This window comes from Macaca fascicularis, chromosome 19, assembly GCF_037993035.2.
Source record: "Macaca fascicularis isolate 582-1 chromosome 19, T2T-MFA8v1.1".
NCBI lineage: Eukaryota > Metazoa > Chordata > Mammalia > Primates > Cercopithecidae > Macaca > Macaca fascicularis.
Genome location: NC_088393.1, coordinates 229,177 through 246,124, shown reverse-complemented (window position 1 = coordinate 246,124; position 16,948 = coordinate 229,177). Strand labels below are relative to the sequence as shown.

The window sequence follows — 16,948 nt, the reverse complement described above, 5'->3', positions numbered from 1 at the left end:
TTCCATCCCCTCCCTGCACGCGGATGGATTGGGAGGTATTTGTGGTGTGTGAACTTGCTACCCCCAGAGCCTTCTGCTTCATTTCCTGGACCGCTTTCCTCCCTCCTCCCTCCTGACTCACTCCCCTGGACCACACTTCTCCCTCCTGGTTCACTCCCTGGGCCGAACTCCACCCTCCTCCCTCCTGGTTCACTGCCCTGGGCCCCCACGCCTCCCTCCTTGTTCACTCCCCTGAGCCCCCACGCCTCCCTCATAGTTCACTCCCCAGGGCCCCCACTCCTCCCTCCTGGTTCACTCCCCTGGGTCCCCAATCCTCCCTCTTGGGGGCTTGGTAGTTTCTGCTGTGCTTGTACCAGCACGATAAGGCTGAGTGGCAGCTCCAGGGCGGTGGCTGCTCACGCAGCTGTGGCATGAGTGCAGAGAACTGCGGGGATGCAGCTGCCCTTGCTGTGATGCTTCGAGTGTCACAGTCGGTATGGGAAACTAGGTGGGATGTGGATGTCCCTGGAAGGGACAGGAGCCTCCCCTCAGCCTCTGTCAAACACTTCTCAGCCAGGCGTGGTGGCTCACGCCTGTAATCCCAGCACTTTGGGAGGCCGGGGCGGGCAGATCACCTGAGGTCAGGAGTTGGAGACCAGCTTGGCCAATGTGGTAATTTTTGACGCATTAAGGATTAAGGAAAATGACTCACCCTAGTTTACCTTGCTTTTTAATTGATGATTGGTGTACCCCAGTAGTCTGAACTTGTTAAGCAACCATTCTTACCGAAAGACTAATCTTTAAAAGTCTCTTCCTCTTGACACGTCTTTGGCTGCTGTAATCAAATGCAATGTAATCAGCACTGGTTAATGGCTTTCCTTGTTTGGCTAACAAATGCTCCTCAAAAACTTTGATTTCTTGTTATTTTCATTTATAATTATGTTTTAAGCCTTCTAAATTTTCTAGCTTTCCAGCGAGTTGGGAATAACTGTGATGGGGGCTTAGTTTGGGATGTTGACGTACACTCTATGCCCAGCTACTATGCCATTGTGTGAACACTGATTTCTCACTTTCTCATGAACACTGATTTCACCTAGTTTGGTAAATTCTATTAATTTTAAGGAAGGGGGTGGAATGCAACTGCTGTTAGGAGGCTTTTCTAAGGATCGAGGAAATGTTGCCATGATTATTACCATTACAGAAGGAACATAAAAATACGTGCTGCCTTCAGTCATGATGAATATGTAAGTCCGCATCTGTGACTGCAGAAAACGGCAGCCCCAAATCTTAAAATCGTGTGGATGCACCAAGCCCATCTGCAGGGCACTGTGGAGCAGCCTGCATTAGCCGAAGTTGGCCCACAAGCCCTGAGGGATGGTGTCTGAGTTATGATAAGGCTCTGACTTGGGATTAAACAGGCCTCCAAATAGTGTGATATTCTAAACAAAGACATGATACTGCCCAGGGAGCCCAGTGGGCACCTGTAGGCAGTGTAGGTGAGAAAAGGTTCCAAAGAAGATTCCTGCAGCTCAGCTAGGAGGATTCTGTAAGGCAGTAGACACATCAATGTTCACATAGGAGTGTTGAGCTATATTCATTCCTTTTAAGCAGCCAGGCTTGTGTGTGTTTTTAGGGGCACTCACATGGCGCCCTTTCCACCCTTACTGCTGGTTGTGCCTGTTTGATGTTGCGGACTTCTGTGTTAAGTGTGTCCACTCTCCAAATGTATCTCTGTCTCTAGAATATTTTAGAGTTAGACCATTTATTGTTTAAACACTTGTTTTTAGTGAGGAAGAAATCTTTAAAACGGGCCATACAGACCCTGCTATAAATGTTGAACAATGGAATGTGTAATGTTTAACACGTAGTGTTTAAAGTAGAAGACAGTTTAATTTAGAAATCCTGTTGGAATGCCAACTTAAATTACGACCATCTGTACACATATGGAAAAGAATGAGAGTGAAGGTACAGAATTGGAATTTTGTCTATTTTGTAGAGATTCTGTAATGTATGAGGTACAAGTCTCACTTCATGATTTAAATGCATGAAGCTGAAATTAGAAAACTTGACAAAAACATGCCTTTGAATAGTGAGCCTTTATCCTCCTTGAAATAGTGATTCATTCACTAAAACGTCCACCTGCAACTTTGTCAAATATATTTGTTGCATTAGTCCTCAAGTGAGCTCAGTTTTCCAGACAGGCAGATTATTACTGTTTAAAGTTTGTCCTGATGATGTTGGTGAACAGGGAAAATCCTTTGACGTGGATCCTCTGTGTGTTACACATCAGACGCGGCCTGCCCAACCCTCTGCCTGTAACTGGGAACCTTGACTGTCAGGATCATTGTAGAGAACCTTGAGGAAAGCAAAACAAGCCTCTGGAGTAGCAAAAGATGTAGCTGATTTCATGCAATAAAACTTACACATTTTTCTTTAAAATGCTTCCTTCGGAACGTCAGCTTGCTGACTATCTTAGAATCGCTGTAGTCCGCTGACAGCAGTCGTGGGAACAGGTGCATGGCCTGGCTGATGTAGGAGGGTCTCAGAGTGGAGCCACACTCCTGACACTGAAGGAGGGGCTGGAGCCATCACGCTCGTGACTCGTGCAGATGGCCTTGGCTGACCTCCAGAAGAGAAAACGTCAGTATCCAAGGAGGAAAAAGTCTATTAATTTCATGAGTGTTTGCCTTCGCAATGGCTAATACCCTGAGTTTGTGGCACCTGCTGTCTCTGGAATGAAGAGTCTTCCCTTCCTGGCAGACAAGCTCTAGATGGGAACAGGAGCTGTGGTTGCTGGATTGAAGAGGTTTCCTTCTTGGGGAGGTGGCCTTCGAGCCTGACATGAAGGAAGCTGTGACTGGCGGGAAAGGGCCTTGGAGACAGTGTATTTACCAGGAGGGTCGGTGACTGAGAACCATCCTGTTCCGAGTGTTGCCATTCTGGTTCTAGAGTAAACTTGGGGAGAAACAACAGCCAAAAGCCCCGAGGAATATTCTGTGATGTTGATCACGTTTGGTAGATTTGTTGCTGAGACTCTGAAATGAGAAGCCCGGGAGGTGCAGGTCTATCAGGCCGTGGGACGTGGGAGAGCTGCTGCTTCAGGGGTTGGAGTCCCCGTGCCAGAGGCTCAGTCCTGCAGAGACTTCTGCACAGTGGGCAACTGATGCCTCCGGTTGATTGTGAGTCCCCTCGATGAATACCCATGAAAGGTACCGTGTCAGCAAAGAGTCAAACTCTGTGAAGCATTTGGAGATTTATTCTGAGCCAAATGAGTTACCATGGCCCTTGATACTGCCCTCAGGAGATCCTAAGAACGTATTCCCAAGGTGGTCAGAGCCCAGCCTGGTTTTATAGCTTTTAGGGAGGCATAAGACAATCAATCAAATAAATGTAAGATGTACATGGGTTTGGTCTGGAAAGGTGGGACAACTGGAAGCAGGGGTGTCCAGGTCATAGGTAGATTTGAAAATTTCCTGATTGACAGTTGGTTAAGAGAGTTGTCAGATAAGGGGTTGTGGAGACCAAGGCTTTGTCATGTGGAGGAAATCCTCCAGGTAGCTTCGGAGAGAATAGATTGTAAATGTTTCCCATCAGACTAAGCGTCTAAGTTCTGTCTAATTCCAGAAGGGAGGTGGGGTGATGAGGCAAGTCCGACCCCCCAGCGATCATGGCCTGGACTAGTTTTTCAGATTAGCTTTGGAATGCCCTTGTCAAAATCAGGGGCTGTTCTGATGGGCAAAGTGGCTTTGAATTCTAATGTTTTTAAAACCAGAAAGTGATTGTGTTTTTTTCTGTGGATGACAGCCAGTGTGGTAATTAATATTTTATTAGCAGATTAATTTGGAAGTCAATGTGTTTTCAAGTATGTTAATTATTAAGTCATCAACAAACAGAGAAGGGCTTACTTTGAAACCAGCCTGAGACTCAAGAGGCTCATCAAAGAAAACGATGGACTTGGGAGAACTGATTCACGTGTTTACTGCGCCAAGTTTCAGGCATTATGAGAAGTCTGTGCTGATACATTGTGACTTGAGAACTTAAATCTTGATGGACTCTTACGAGTGAGGCTTTTTTTTTTCTTTTCTTTGTAAATGGTCAGTGTTTCTGTCTCCTGTGTTTTGTCTTCCAGCCGCTGAGCACTTTAGCTTTGTGTTCACGTGGCCTTGTTCTCCGAACCACCTGCTTTGTGGCTCCTCTGTCCTGCCCACCTTGATCGCGTCTTCCCTGCCCCGTGGGTTTTATCCCGAGGACTGTTCTCCGCTGTGGGGAGGGGAGGATCAGTGGACACTGGCTTTAATGACTCATTTTCTATGTAGCTCCCAGTTTCTCAAAATCTTAATTGTCTTGGATTCCCTGTGAAACTGGGAGTCAGGCCTTGGGCGCAGTGCTGGGTGGCCTTGGGCGCAGTACTGGGGCAGGAGGGAGAGATGAGAACAGGAAGGATGGGTTTGTCAGGGGAAGGAACCCCTTGCCAAATTCCTGTGTCTGTTTTAGGTTAAAGATGAATGGCCGGGTGGTGGATGTCTCACCTGCTGTGGCTGGACCTCGCTGTGCTGAACCCTGAGCAGGGGCCCCAGCAGCTGCCTCCTGCCAGGCCGGGGCCACAGGGCTGGGCTTCTGCCTCTGGGAGGGCTCGTGCCAAGGTACAAGGGTCTGCACCGCTCGTGTGTGACCTGAGGGGCATGTGGGAAGCTTTTCTGTGCTCCTTACCTGGGAGAAGTTGAGCTCATCTGGGCTAGAGCCTCTGGGGAGGTAGGAAGGCAGAGGCCTGGAATTCCTGCTTTCCCCAGACAGCAAGAAAGCTCAGCGTTACACCTGCTCTGAGATGCCCTCAGCAGCCATATATAGTTGATTTTAACATGACGGAAGGTGCCAATTAACCCGGCTCTGTGGAGAGCTTTGAGGAGTCCAGGCCCTGGACCCCGGGCTTTTTAATATGTTCCTTCCTGAACAAAAAAACAACAAAAGATCCCTGTGGCTGATGTCGACTGCGTGGGGTAGGACATGCCGAGCTTGGGTGGGGCTTGCCCCTGAGTTTCCTTGGTGCTCCTCCCAGCCCCCACGGACACCAGCCTCTCCAGGCCGAGGCTTGTCCTGTTTAGACCCTCGTTGGTAGGGTCTGTGGTCCTGGATCGAGGGCCCAAGCACTTCTTTCATATTATTATAAATGATTCACCAGAGATGCACGGCTGTGCCCAAACATCTCACGAGCATGAGATACAGCCAGTGTCGCCGCCGCAAGCTCATAATTCTAGTGGAAAGAGGAAATTTTACTTTTAATGTGCTCGTGTGACTCAGATGCAAATATTCAATTCCCATTAAACTTTCAAGACCTTGAGTTCCTCTGAGATTCCTTGGAAAGCCGTTCCTTGGCGCCACGACTAACTCTCCTGTGGAAGGAGGCTGGGGTGGTCCGCGGGGTCTGGGATCCTGCTGCGTTCTCCAGGATTCCTTAGGTTTCATCATTAGTCCCAGCTCTTCAGCAGATGGAGCTGATTGACTCTGACATTTCCATTATATTGTTCTTGTGTTGCCTCAGTTAACTTAGAATAACCAGTATTTACCAGAAATAATTGATGGCGAGATGGGAATTATTGGTGATTCCCTGACATAGGCAGCCTGTATAGATAAGCGTGTTACACGGTGTCTAATTTCTGAGATGTTGGTCCACACCTTCTCAGGAACACACTTTCAGGGGAAGATTCCTGTGCAGGAGAAGCTGCTTTTCCCCGAGACGCGGTGGCGGCTCCTGCACTGGCATGGCAGGGTGGCTGTGTGACTGGGCAGGGCTGGACATGCTCCTGTGCTGGGCGCCCACCTCCGCCCTACATCTGTGTCGAGGGTGCCTGCCTTTGTTCCCCCAGGTCGAACTCATAGAATTGTATACCTTCCTGACACATTCCTGCATAGAGATGATTAGATCTGGGGGCTGAATCTCAATCTGACATGCATGTAGGTAAATTATTGACGTGAATGACTTGGGTCCTCCACCTTCAGGGTCAGGAGGCACGAGGTGGGTTTGGAGACAGCTGCCTGGCCTCAGGAAGTTTCTCTCAGAGCCTGTTTCTTTCTCTAGCAAAGTAAATGATGCCTTCCTCACGGGGCTTAACACACGCTCAGTACTCAGATGCTGTCTGATCTTTGTTATAGTTAGTATTTGGGGAACAGCGTGGCTGGTAAGAAAATGTGTTATCTTTACAATTTATACAATGTCATACAAGGCAAGCGTGAAACCGGGACACTACCTTAATCTGAAGATGCTGGTGCTTAGTCTTCTCCTCAAGCATTTTGTTGTCATTCTGGTGTGTGTCAGCCAAGTCATATGACGGTACCGCGTGCGTGATGCCAGCTCAGTTACCTTGGAATGGGGAACCTGAGGCTGCCAGGGAGCATCCCTCCTGCCTCCAGTCCTCCGGGGGTTTCTCTCTCTCTCCCTCCTTTCCTCTGTCCCTCCCTATCCCCCAATCCTCCTCACCACTTCTGTTCCCCTCCCTACCCTCCTCACTTACTCTACAACAGAGGTCCAGACTTTGACAAATCCCAGCTGGGCCTATTTATCGCTTGGCTGGGAAAGCAGAGGGAAAGGGGCCCAGTTACTACAAAAATAGAGAATTGAAATAGAATGTGAGCTACTTTTGCGTGTTGTTTTTTACTTTAATCTGAATATAAAAGGCAAGTGTCAAACAAAATCGGTGCTAACTGCGCCACTCAGCTCCGAGTCTGCTTTGTCGGGGCTCCGTGGGTTCCCACTCCCTGGCCTTCTCCATGAGCGTCTGGACACGCCGTGGCTGTGAAAGGAGCATTCAGTTATGGTCCTTTGAATGTTCCAGAGTCATGTTTAATAAAAATCTTCACGTTTACCCACAGCCAAGTCTTGATTTAATAACAGGTACTGCAGGTCTCTGGGTGGGGCTGAGCCTCTGTTTTAGAAGCAGCAGCACCATCTGAGGGGCAGGTCCGTGTGGGCTGGCAGGCGGCCTGGTCCTTGGAGCACAGGGTGGACCTGACTCAGTCCTGGCAGTGGGGGGCCTTGCAGTTCTAGGATGTAGTGATGCAACCTGTGGCATAAATAAAAAGCCTCATGTGCCCCCATGAGAAGCTGGGGCTTCCCCTCAGTACTGTGGTGTGCTGTGTTTGTGATCGTGCAGATGTAAAAGGGTGAGGGAGATGTCTAAAAACTAGGCTCCCAAAGACAGCCCTTCATGTCTGGTGCTTTCATGTGTATATGCACACGTGTTTGACGCGTGTACACCTTCACACGTTCACCTCTTTCATGCGTGTACACCTGTTCCTGTGTTCATACACCTGTTTCGCGCATGCGCCTGTTTCGCCTGTGTATGTGCCTGCGCGTTCACCCTGTATTGCGTCATACGTTGTATTTTACATATTGGGTATTTTCAGTTTGTATCGTGAGCTTGTAACGACGTCGTGAAGAAAAGAGGGGGCCCTGGCAGCCTTTGGCTCTGAGAAACGTGATGTCACGGGAACAGATGAGACAGCCCGGGTGAGGCCGGCAGAGGCCATCGTGGCCTTGGGAGTCCGTGCACATCCACTGTCTGTCGCTGTGTGACAAGTGACCCCAAAACCTAGGGGCTTAAGGCAACATACACGTACGACTGTACAGCTTTTTCAGGTTGGAAATTCAGGGCAGCCCTGCTGAGCGGCTCTGGCCCAGTCCCCCGGGTCACTGTGAAGATGCTGTCCAGGGCTGCAGCCATCTGTAGGCTCAGCTGGGCTGGAAGTTCTGCTCCAGGATGCTGTGCTGACGTGTCTGCGGGCAGAGGCCTGGTTGTCCATACCTGGCCACTCCCCGGGGCTGCCAAGTGCATTCCTGCCCAGGGCCGCTCCTTTCCCCAGAGACGTAGCAGTGCTGGTCTTTATGCCCAGCATCAAGGTGGCCGGGTCAGGAGCAAAGACTTGTTTCCCCTACTCGGCGGCTACTCCTGCAGGGCTGGGAGACAGTGGAGCTCGCGCAGGAAGGTGTTCGCTGAAGACCGTGCTCTGTGACTTGACGGGTGTTCCTCCCAGGAGAGTGAAATGGAGACTGGACGCCGGAAGCAGCATCCTGCGTGACCCCATGTGTAGTAGGGTCACAGCAGAGCTAAGTCCTTCCTTTACAGATACTTTTCAGAGTCTACCCGCCTTTAGATTCTCCGATTAACGTGTCTGAGGAGGGTCCCAGGAGTCTGCCACCTGCCAGGCCAAGGAGGTTCCCTGCATGTGGCTGTCCCCTGACACCTTGAGAAACGTGACTCGAGAGAATCACCGAAGTTTCCTAAATGAGTCACCTGCTTTCTCTTCTCTTTGCTTTCATGCCCCCCCAGGGTAGGTCAGTCCTGTCAGCCGCAGCGATACCTGCATGCTGGGGTTCCAAGGAGATTGGGGGTGTGTCGGGTCCCCCAGGGAGATTCGGTGACTGAGGATGCTGTCATAGCAGCCAACACGTCCTTATTGTTTTCACTTTTAATGAAGTTCAGTTACTAGGTTTTCTGAGGCACAATGATGTCCTTGTGAAAAATTGGTGATCAGGGAAGCAAGCAAGTGTGGGAAAATGATCCTGCCCTTAAATCTAAAAAACGATGAAACAGCAAAGAGCCCTGAAGAGCCCATGAACCTCCTCATGGGGCGGTGAGGAGACACCTCAGTAATGGCTTAAAAAAAAAGTGATAATACTGAAGAAAAGGTAAACTAAATTTTGGGTCTCCTATGGGTAAAGAGATTGTGGTTTACATTTTGGAGGTATGCGTTTATATACTTATTTATTTTTCTTTGTTGGATTTAGAATTAGTTGAAATAATTGTGTTTTTTTAATTTAAAAAATTGGGGTATACGAAGTCTAATCCCTTTGTGACATTTCTGTACTGTGAGACTCCACATACAAAAGTGAAGCCCAGACTGTCTGTCTCTAATGAACCAGAGAGAGGTGGTCATCTCCTACAGGCCGGTCTGGTCTCCAGGCATCTGGCCATCCTCCCAGTCTTGGGCACACCTGCATCACTGGTGCTTCCTGCCAGACTGTGACTCTGCCCAGGTTTCAGGAGCACCCGGAACTGTTTTCCTAGGGGCTCCTGCTTTGTCCTGGCTCCTGGAAGCACAGGCTTTTGACGAAGGACTCTCCCCACTGCCAGGTAAATTGGTGATTGTCCCACAGTCTGTGTTTTTTGCATGGGGCACAGAGAGTCTGGGCGTGGTGTCCTGGCCCTGGAGCCAGCTCTAGGACTGCCCGGCGGCCTTGCCTCCGCCCCTCATCTGGGAACAGGGCGGTGGGGAGGAGAAGGGAAGCAGGGTCTTGCCCCTTCTGCGTCTCGAGAACACGGGAACACATCGTCCCATTGCCTCGCACCATTCACAGCCCAAGCTTGTGTGAAGTATTATTTTATAACCTCCCCTGACAAAGATGTATTTTATATAAGCAGCACATAAAGTGCTAATTTAATACCCTATCGAGGAGGATTAAACAATAAGGAGCAGATATCACTGTAGAAAAGTTACTTTATCCGGGAAACATTTATCTACTGCAGGTGGATGTGAATCATGGCTTCCTCCTCAGTGGCTCCTGATGAGCCTGTGAAATTCTGTCCTGTTCACCACTGTTAGTTAAAAGCTACACCTTTCCTTCTATGACGTTAGTTACAAGCTCTACCTTTCCTTCTATGATGTTTATTTCTTGCCTGTTCAGCACTGTTACAGTTGCAAGCTATACCGTTTCTTCTGCGATGTGTATTTCTTGCCTGTTCAGCACTGTTAGTTACAAGCTATACCTTTTCTTCTGTGATGTATATTTCTTGAAGGCATGGACTAAATCCTAATTCCACAGTATTCGATGCACATACTCAAGAGATACTTGTTTGAATGAATGGATTAATAGAAAATAGAAGTGGTGACTTCACTTTATTTCATTATGTCAAACTTTGTCTACACGGAAAATTTTATGGTCCTTTGGAAAAACAGGGCCTCTGTGCAGGGTTGTTAGAGATTGTGAGAATGCCGCAAATGGCTCTGTGGCTCTAGGCTCACAAAGGGCTTGAGGGACTTGGTGGCGCACCTGTGTTGAAAACGGAGTTCTGCAAATCCATTGGAGTGACCTGCCAGCACCAGCACACACAGCCCTCCTTCCCAGTTGATTTCTGCACGGAGGCTTCTTCTGAATGCCCCAGGTGAACGTGGGTTCAGCCAGCACTGCTGGGCTTCCACAGCAAGCCAGGGTGCTGCAGGGACGAGAGAGAAGAGGGGCAGGACCAGGATCTTCCTGGGCCCCAGTGCCCGTGTGGGGACGCTGCCTGGCCTGGCTTTTCTGGGGGAGGTCAGGGAAATGATGGCATGGAGGGACTGTTGGTATGAGTCGCTTGCTCAAACAAAGATCCCAGGTCTGTGTGGGAGGCAAATAGAAATTTATGTGGGTATCATCAGTAACATAGCAAACATGGGCTTCTTCACTAGGGTGGCTGACCCTCTTGCTCATCTGCTGAGGAAAGGCCCGGCCCGGCCTGGCCTTCTACGCCTCCACAGTGAGCTTTTTTCAAGCTCTGTCCACTCCATGGAGATGGCTGGAGCCAGGGCAGATATGGGGTGTTTTCCACTTTTTATTTATTTTTTCTTTTTTGAGATGGAGTCTTGCTCTGTCGCCCAGGCTGGAGTGCAGTGGTGTGATCTCGGCTCAGTGCAAGCTCCACCTCCCAGGTTCACGCCATTCTCCTGCCTCAGTCTCTCGAGTAGCTGGGGCCACAGGTGTCCGCCAACACACCAGGCTAATTTTTTGCGTTTTTAGTAGAGTCAGGGCTTCACCGTGTTAGCCAGGATGGTCTCAATCTCCTGACCTCGTGATCCACTAGCCTCGGCCTCCCAAAGTGCTGGGATTACAGGCGTGAGCCACTGCACCCGGCCAGGTATTTGTCAGTTTTTGAAAGCTACATTTAAAGAATGAAATAGACCGAACAGAATTACTTCCTTTTGAATATTTAATACTCAGTCTACCAGAACACTTAAATATAGTTAATGTATTCAAATAATAAGAAAGAACTTTCCCTCTGTTCCAAAGAAAAAGTATAAACAACCTTTTACTTGTCAGGGATTTCACTATGTTTCTAAAAAGCCAGCAAGCACTTTTCCTGAAATAGACCCATCTCTTCCTCTGCATAGACCCTATGAACATTTTAGCTACATTTCTGCTGTATCTTAATGTGATAGATTGTAGAAAATTCCTTGCTACTGGAACTTCACGATGCTTTCCTTTGAAACATCAAATAGAAAGTATGGATAGTAAATCTCAGACTAGTTGCAATTATCAGTCTTGGTAGAGCTGCCACCCACAGCCTCTGTCAATTACAACAGAGTGTGTCTCCCCAGGAACCCGGATTAGATTGCGGACCAAGCCAGGCTCACCCAGGATTCAGTGCAACGTCTTTCAAAGCTGTAGTCACTGCCCCTGGAGGAGACTTGAGAAGTCCTCCCTTTGATGCCTGTGCATGGCTGTTCTCAGATCACAGCAGCTGCAGCAGCATCTCAGAGGATGCCAGCAGGGGTGTCCTGGGTATTGACACCACGATAGGGGCCTGCAGTGTCTGAATGAAATGGGCCATGAAAGTGAGCACCCTAGAGGAGTCCACAGCCACGTTTCAAAGGTGCAGTGGCCCGAGGTGAACCCCAGAGCACTGAGGAGCCTGGAGTTGACCTGTCACGACTTCATTGAGAGAGCTGACTGAATTCCGTACCTGTGCGGGCAAAATATGGCTGTTTGCGCTTGGCCCCTTCTCAGTCCAGGGCTAGGGAGGTTGTCTGCACAGCTAGTGGGAGCTTAACTTTGTGCACACTCGGGGTTGGGTCCCACTCCTTTCTGTGAGCCCAGGGAAGATAGACATGCCGAGCTCTCCTGGAAGAGGGCCCTGACGAGTGGAAGCTGAGCTTCAAGATGGTCGGCCTTGTGGTGTGCGTGGCGGGTTCGGAGTCGGTGTGTGCTGAGTGGGGGCCCGGCTGCTGCTGTCGCTATTGGGCTCAGCAGACGCTGCGGGGGACGTGGCTCCTGTTGTACTTGGTGGTTTTCTCCTCACAGGAGTGGGTTTCCCTGCTGTGAAGGTGTCGGGGCTGTGACAGGCAGCCTGGCAGGAGGAAGACGCTCGTGGGGTTGTGCCCCGAAGCCCCCTTCCTCTTGAGGAGCATGAAGGGGGTTTGGGACCCTGCTTCCGGCTGCGCTCCCTTGCTAGGTTCTTGGCCTCGGGGGCCAGGAGAAGCTGAGTACAGGCCTGAAACCTGGACCCCTTCCACAGCCTCCGTGGCGTTTGTGGTGTGATGCGGGACGAGGCCCTTGGAACTCCAAGCCCTACCCTGGCATGCCCGCCCACTGGGGCGTCTTGGGCACCTGCTGTGTGCTAGGCTCCGTGGTGGGGTGGGCGGTAGCAAGGGCTGTGGGGTAGAGTGGCCACGGTACGCGGATGATGAGAAGCGTCAGGGAGGCAGTGAGAGCGCAGCTGAGACCTGCAAGGAGGGGACTGGCTGTGGGTGTTGGGGCTCAGGGAGCTGCCTCTACCCAGAGCCACAGTGGCCAGTGAGGGCAGAGCAGGGGACCGAGGCCCAGGGAAGCCGTGTGTATGGTTCGCATCAGGTGTGCGGGTCTGCCGGGCTGTGCGGCCCTTCTCAGTCCTGGCTGGGCCTGGGGTCCCAGAGGGAACGGAGGGTCTTTGCATCTCCCTCCTCTTGCTTCCCTGCTGCTTCCTGGTGAAGGGATGCTTCTTTATTGCAACTCTGGCAGTTATTGTGCATATTAAGAGGAGTTTCACAAAATCGTAGGGGGGGAGGCGGACTAGGGATTCATTTTTTTTTTCTCCCCCTGATTTTACACGGAGCCTTCTACTACCCCTTAGTGTGGAGGCAGAGTGCAGATGCTCTACAGTTATCTATCCAGGAAGAGAAGAGCTGATGGGAAGTCACAGATCTGATCACTGCAATAGCACTGACATTTTTAAGTGGGAGAATGCTGATGTCCATAATAATCAGAGTAAAACTTCAGTAGCTTCAACATAAAGATTCTGAGATGATCTTAGAGCCATTTCGTCCCTAGATCCTTCTGCAGTGTGCAGTGTGACATCTCTACCAGCCTCTGGTCAGTGGCCGCCTGTGGGTAACTGAATGCTTGAAGTGTAAATGAGAACTTCTAATTTTATTTAATTTTAGTCAAATTTAAATAGCTATATGGCCCGGACACCGTGGCTCATGCGTGTATTCCCAGCAGTTTGGGAGGTCGAGGCGGGTGGATCATGTGAGGTCAGGTGTTCAAGACCAGCCTGGCCAACAAGGTGAAATCCCATCTGTACTTAAAAATAGAAATAAAATAGTCAGGCGCGGTGACAGGCGCCTGTAATTCCAGCTACTCGGGAGGCCGAGGCAGAAGAATCACTTGAACTCAAGAGGCAGAGGTTGCAGCAAGCCGAGATCGAGCCACTGCACTCCAGCCTGGGTGACAGAGGGATACTCTGTCTTAAGAAAAAAAAAAAGATTTTAAAAAACCCTACATGCCCCTAGTTTCCTCTGTAGGAGACGGCATGGTTCCAGAAGGTAGACTTTGTGTTGAGGACTCTGCAGCGTCAGGCTGGAGACAGTCTCCCTTCCTAGCAGCGTGGGCCCCTGGGCTGTTCTTCTACCAGAAGGGATGGTGGCGTCTCTGGGAGGTATCTGTAGACTCAGATCTGTGTGGATTAGTGACTTGTGTTACTCACAGATACTTAATTTTATGGGTAAATGAATACCTGGACTGGCTGCAACTTCAGGGCGAGATTCGGGAGTAGGGAGTGAAAAGTGACGACGGAACCCTGGGCTTGTCCTGCTGCCCCCAGGACCCGGTCGGGGTGCCTTCTCGTCTGAAGTCCCAGCACGTGGTCAGGGTACCCCTTGCCTCTGAAGCCCCCAGGAAGTGATCGGGGCACCAATCCCCTCTGAAGCCCCAGCACCTGGTCGGGGCACTCCTCCCTTCTGAATCCCCCAGCCACCTGGTCGGGGAGCCCCTCCCTTCTGAATCCCCCAGTACCTGGTTGGGGCGCCCCTCCCTTAAGCCCCCAGACCCTCCTGGCCTGCGGTGCTGCTTCTCCAAATGCTGTCCTTGGCTGTTTTCCAGGAGTCACCTGCACCAGAGCAGGCTGCGTGTGTCACTTCTTGTCGGATCTGGGGTGTCAGTGAAGCTCATTTATCTTGTCTTCCTCCTCATGTGCCGTATCTCACCTGTTGACTGTCTGAGTTTGTGTGAGTGCGTGTTGTGCGTTCTCAGGCTGTACTCGGTGCTTAGGTGACAAGAACGTCTTAGAGCAACGGACTGTCTGCTCCAAAGGACGCTGGGCATGAATCGAGACACAGTTTACTTGTGGGGTTTAAATTTCCTGGGTGTTGGAGGCAATTAAGGGGAAACAAGGTCTAAAAAACCCCTGCAGATGAGGAAGGCAATAATGAAAAAAATTACTCTATACACACTTAGCAGTTGATTTAATTTGTAGGTGAATTTTGCATTTCGGGAACTACTAAAGGTACTGTTTGTAGGGATTCCTTGATGAGCTTCTTGTTTTCTGTCTAGAAAGTAAAGTGGATCGGTTTTGCCTTTAATTCTGACTGACTAGGATCTACTTCCTTTTCCCCCCATTCACGTTAGGGTGGGGATTGGACTGGAAGAGCTGTAGGATCTCTTTATTTCTGATCTTAAATGAATTTTTTCTTCAATGCCCTGTTCTTTGGTTTGGGAAATGTGCTCAATTTGTACCGTGCTTTAAATGTACACAATGGTCGAAATTGCTACTTTTCTTTAAAGTTAGATATAACATCTTAAGTAAAATGTCATCTATAAATCAGGCACAGTCTGGGGCCTGGAGACCCCTCTTGTCACTTCCTTCCAGCTGTGTCTTCTTCCCTGGCCACATTGCCCTGGCCACATCTCCTCCCCACACCACGCCGTGTCATCCGCCCACCACCTCACCTCTGGTCACAACACCTCCCTCCCGGCCACATCACCTGTGGCCTCACTGCCTGCCTCCCTCCTTCCTGGTGGCCTCCATGGCTCCCACTGTCTGCCCTCCCGAGGGTCTGTTCAAGGCTCCTTCCCCGTTTTCCACTCCTGAGTGGGTCTCGGGGCCTAGATGTTTCACAGGATGCAAGTTTCTTCCCTTCCAGCCGTGGGTCTCTGAGCGACAACTCCAGAGAGGGCACTAAGCTCTCTTTACCTACCTGGGGGGCCCTGAGCCCTGACCACCGACCACCAGGGCTTTTCTGCAGTGTGTGGGGCAGACTCATGCATGAATTGGACTAAAAAGATGCTTCCAGGAATCCTTGTTTTAAGTGCACTGGAGCAGAGATGGGGAGAGGGGACCACCTGGTTTGCTCAGAATTTGGTCCTGATCACAGCCAATGAGGCAACATAAGCACCTCCTAAATGAAGCATTCCACAGACTGATTTTACACATGACAGAAAGGCTTCACACAATGAGTGAGTTTGAGCTGCATTTGAAGGAAGAACAGGTCCCTGTAGGTGGAAATGAAAGGTAAGCGTGACCCAAGCCATCAGCAGCAGCGGGGGTGGGGTGGTGCGGTGCAGACTCCCCATGGATGGTGGGCCTGGCTGAAATGCAGGAGAGGGCAGGGGTGCGAAGGAACAGCAGGGCGGCAGTAAAATTCCCCTGCAGAGAGGGGACGTGACTGAGATATTATCACATGTATACAACTGAGAGATGATTTGAGGAGGATTTCTGGGAGCCTATGGGAAGAGCACGTGGTCGTCATCAGTTCTCGGGATCTCTTTTTATGAAGTGAAAATAGTCTTGCCTCTGCCTATCTTGTGAGCTGTTGTGACGATCAAATCAGATAATCTTCAGCGAGCCTTGTAAATGCTAAAGCTGATGATAGACTGTTCCAGCCCCCTTGTCTCTACCCTCCTTTCCTCCTGGGTAACGTGAACCCTGCTGGGTACCTCACTATCTGCCTGGTTTCCTCCTCCATAACGTGAGCCTTGAGTACTTGCTGGGTACCTCGCTGTGCACCTTCCTTAGTAACGTGAGCCCTGAGTATTTGCTGGGTACCTCGCTACCTGCCGTACAGCTGGCTGTAGAATTGTCAAACGCACTTGACTGGCACATAAGCAGAAGTGCTCGCTGGGCCTTGGGAGGGCTTTGTGACATGTGGGTGCCTTCTGTTCCCTGTTAGGCTGGAGCTGCAGGAGCCCCCCTAGACCAGATAGAGGACCAAGGCTGTGGCCTCGGGGTGGGGGCTGGGGGAGCTCCCTGGGTTTATTGTGTGGGTGAGAGCAAACTTCAGTCCCGCTGTGGCATTGGGATTCAGGGTTCCTTCTGGAATGTTCTGAGTGAGAAACAGGAAGTGCGCACAGGTGCGTCTTCTGCGGATTTTATGGTTATCTTGGGAGAGCACTGGTGCCTCTGAACTATGAACCTGCAGAACCACTTCTTCCACTAACGGCCGCCTTTATATAAAGAATGACTTACAAAAGATGCCACTTCAGATGGAGGTATTTGCAGGTGTGGCCTGAAAAATGAACAAAATGACTTTCATCTCAAGGAAAGTACCGTACATTTTTCCCAATGATAGACATTTGAGCTTTCCAGCGAATATTAAAACATAAAAATCTTGTGTCCACCACTTTCTCATGTGATCAATGGTGATACTGATGTGGGGTTTTTTTTTTTTTTTTTTTTTGGACATATAATGAAATGTGGAAGCCGCTCATAACTCTGAACCAGTATTTTCTAACCAATGTGTGATTACAAAATCGTGTGCTGGTAAAAGCCATTCAAGTGCAAGACGGACCAGTCGACTTAGAAGGAATTGGGGCAGAAAGGCCCGTCGACCAGAGCACAGACTCTGTGTTGCAGACGGCCTGTACGGAAGTGCCACTTGTTACATTTGGCAGCAGAGAATACCTAAAATGATCTGAAAACACAATGAAAATACTGCTTCCTAATTGTATATCAGTATGGGGTCGGACTTT

General features: G+C 50.0%; 1 protein-coding gene across 33 annotated transcripts in view; it reads right to left on the bottom strand.

Annotated features, from left to right (window-relative positions):
• LOC135968371 (uncharacterized) overlaps positions 1–16,948 on the bottom strand; it is a 239,494-nt gene that overhangs the window by 65,209 nt on the left and 157,337 nt on the right. For 6 of the 33 annotated variants that reach the window (XR_012428123.1, XR_012428110.1, XR_012428122.1 and 3 more), the window contains one exon: positions 917–13,658. The exons of 3 other annotated variants lie outside the window; for them this stretch is intronic. The gene's annotated coding sequence lies outside the window, so the exon portion shown is untranslated. Of the gene's footprint in view, positions 1–916; positions 16,486–16,948 lie in introns of those variants that run through there. 24 more of the 33 variants (XR_012428115.1, XM_065534677.1, XM_065534682.2 and 21 more) reach the window with 10 other exon arrangements.